The sequence below is a fragment of the Chrysochloris asiatica genome, unplaced genomic scaffold (genome assembly GCF_000296735.1).
Source record: "Chrysochloris asiatica unplaced genomic scaffold, ChrAsi1.0 scaffold00094, whole genome shotgun sequence".
NCBI classification, from domain to species: Eukaryota; Metazoa; Chordata; class Mammalia; order Afrosoricida; family Chrysochloridae; genus Chrysochloris; species Chrysochloris asiatica.
The window spans coordinates 1354354-1357640 of record NW_006408612.1 but is presented as its reverse complement, the minus strand read 5'-3'; the positions used below and the strand labels follow the sequence as shown (position 1 = coordinate 1357640).

Sequence of the window (3287 nt, the reverse complement as noted above, 5' to 3'; positions counted from 1 at the left end):
ATAAAGAGTTGAAAAAAGATGCTCATCAAGATTTCCATCTAGAATATGACATGGAAAATAGTACACACACAGTAGTAGAATTTACCAGAGAATTGCACACGTGCGACACCAATGACAAGAGTGTAACGGACAGCACTGTAAGAGTGATCTGGGCTTACCACCATGAAGATGCAGGAGAAGCCGGTCCCAAGTAACATGCCTTCAATCGGGGCACCAAGAGTCTGCGCTTATTGAATCCTGAGAAAACCAGAGTGTTGCCGACATCCTCACTGTACTTTGACCTGGTAAATCAATACGTCCCAATTCCAAACAAAGGTACAACGTACTAGTGCCAAATGTTTAAGATTCCTGTGTTCCAAGAAAAGCATGAAATTATAAAGGTTGAGCCAGTGATCCAGAGGGGTCATGAGAGGCTCATCCATCACATCCTGCTTTATTAGTGCAGCAGCAGCTTCAAGGATAGTGTCGGGGACTATGGCCATGAATGTTACCACCCCAACATGCCCGATGCCTTCCTCACCTGCGAGACTGTGATTTTTGTCTGGGCCATCGGTGGAGAGGGTTTTTCCTATCCACCTCATGTTGGCTTATCCCTTGGTACTCCATTAGATCCTCATTACATGCTTCTGGAGGTCCGTGATGACAACCCAACGTATAAGGAAGGATTAATCGATAATTCGGGACTGAGGTTATTTCATACAACTGATGTACGGACATATGATGCTGGAGTGATTGAGGCTGGCCTCTGGGTAAGCCTCTTCCACACCATCCGTCCGGGGATGCCTGACTTCAGGTCTGAGGGTCACTGCACTCTGGAATGCCTAGAAGAGGGCTCTGGAAGCCGAAAGACCAAGTGGAATCCATGTATTTGCTGTTCTCCTCCATGCTCACTTGGCTGGCAGAGGAATCAGGTTGCATCATTTTCGGAAAGGGGAGGAGATGAAATTACTTGCATATGATGATGATTTTGACTTCAATTTTCAGGAGTTTCAGTACCTAAAGGAAGAGCGCTCAATCTTACCAGGAGATAACCTAATTACTGAGTGTCCCTACAACACAAAAGACAGAGCTCGGATGACTTGGGGAGGACTAAGCACCAGGAATGAAATGTGTCTCTCCTACCTTCTTTATTACCCAAGAATTAACCTTACTCGATGAGCAAGTATTCCAGACATTATGGAACAATTTCAGTTCATCGGTGTTAAGGAGATCTACAGACCAGTCACTGACGTGGCCTTTCATTATCAAACGCCCCAAGCAATATAAAAACCTTTCTTTCATGGACGCAATGAACAAGTTTAAATGGACTAAAAAGGAAAGTCTCTCCTTCAACAAGCTTGTCCTTGGCCTGCCAGTGAATGTGAGGTGTTCTAAGACAATGCAGAGTGGTGGATTCAAGGAATGACAGTATTGCCTCCAAAGACAGGCCGTATTAATCAGAGCCTCCGGTGTGTGGCAAGTCAGCTTCCTCCTCTTTGTACAGACAGGGCCCCCTAGAGGCGCTTGTGTGCTTGGTGGTACTCGGGAGCATGCTGAGCGGCAAACACTTGTCATAATTCTCTTGTACTTGGAGACGCTGTTTCGGTGATCTGCAGCGGTCATTTAAAGTGCAGGGGAAGGCTGTGTCTACTCTGGGCGTGAAGGCATGGACATTTCTTTCATGTCTCTTCCTCAAACACCACCTTTCCCTCATGCTCACCCTTTTTTCCCTCAGAAATACTTGATGGAAGGTATCGATGGTTCAAACAATAACCGTCCTGACTTAACGTTCTTTTTACAAAATGGAACAAAGTCAGGTAGAAGTAAAAGAATTCATTTCCTCTCAAAAAAAAAAAAGCAGAAAACTTGAGAGACTGGAAAAATAAGGCACTCTTGGCAAGTTCTGGCTCTTACAGGTTTCACTGTATATTTGTATATTACCATTAGCACTATAATTATAGTTCAAATGACTACATAGTATTCCATTTCATTGTGAATGAACCATTTCAAGAAAACGTTGCTGTAGAGTTGATTTCAACTCATGGCTACCTCATGTGTTACAGAGTAAACTGCTCTCTAGGGTTTTCTTCCCTATAATCTTTAAGATTGCTGGGTCTTTCTTTCTTCCACAGGACCTCTGGGTAGGTTCACATTGCCAACCTACAGACTAGTTGTTAAGTTGTTGTTGTGAAGTGCCGTCAGTCTATTCTGACCCATAGTGACCCTGTATAGGGTTTCCAAAAGCAGCTGATGAGCTTGAACCACCGTCCTTGCAGTTCAAATGACTTTGCAGTCTGACACATTAGTCCACTGTGCCACAGCTGAGCACAAACCATCTGCACCACTCAGGGACATAGTTTTCTTAAATGTTCCCTTTGTTTTGAAATTTCTATTGCTCCAATATTTGATAATATAAAAATGTTGCAGCATACTTTTTATTTATGACTCTTGCCTGTGAATGACTTTCTAAGAATACATTTCTAAGAATGTGTTTGCTGAGTTTAAGGGTGCCTCTTTATGGCTGTTTATCAGTGAACTCCTGGTATGCCACCATAAGATCAGCATTGGACTTCAAACCACAAGGTCGGCAGTTGAACCCACCAGCTGCTCCTCTGAAACCCTATACAGGATTGCTATGAGTTGGTACTGACTAGACGGCACTTAATAACAACGGTATTGACAAATGACTTTACCAAAAGCTTACAATGAATTCCATCATTGCCATCGGATCTGAGAGTAACAGTTGAACTACAGCCTTCCCAAAGGTGTTGTGGTACGAAATGATGCATCATTGTTTTGATTTACATTTCTTTGATTATTAGCAATCTTAAACATTTGTCCATCTGGGATTGCATTTTGTCTTACATGTGTGGATTGTTTGTACCCTTTTCCATTTATCTGGCTGTGAAACCACAGGTGAGTCATTTAACTTGTCTGTGCCTAAGATTTCTCATCTGTAGACAGAATAATCCTGATGCATAGGTTTGTTGTAAGGATTAAATAAATTACTAAATGTGAGGCCTGTGGAACATGTAGCAGACCTTCAAAACATGTTAATGTTAGTACTAGTAGGACTGTTGGCCCACCACCAGCCTGGCCGTTTGTTGTACTGTGATACCTTATGAGTTGCTATGATGTCAGAAGCTTTGCTACCAGTATTTCAAATACTCTCAACAGTATGTTGTCAGAAGCTTTGCTACCAGTATTTCAAATACTCTCCCATACTGGATAGGTTTCCGCAGAGCTTCCAGAATAAGAGAGACTAGGAGGAAAAGCCTGGGGTACTTCTGAAAATTAGTCAAGGAGAG

At 42.8% G+C, this 3287-nt stretch overlaps 1 pseudogene; it reads left to right on the top strand.

Moving 5' to 3' along the window:
• Positions 1 to 1556, top strand: part of LOC102832523 — an 18910-nt pseudogene extending 17354 nt beyond the window's left edge.
• The last annotated feature ends 1731 nt before the right edge of the window (positions 1557 to 3287 follow it).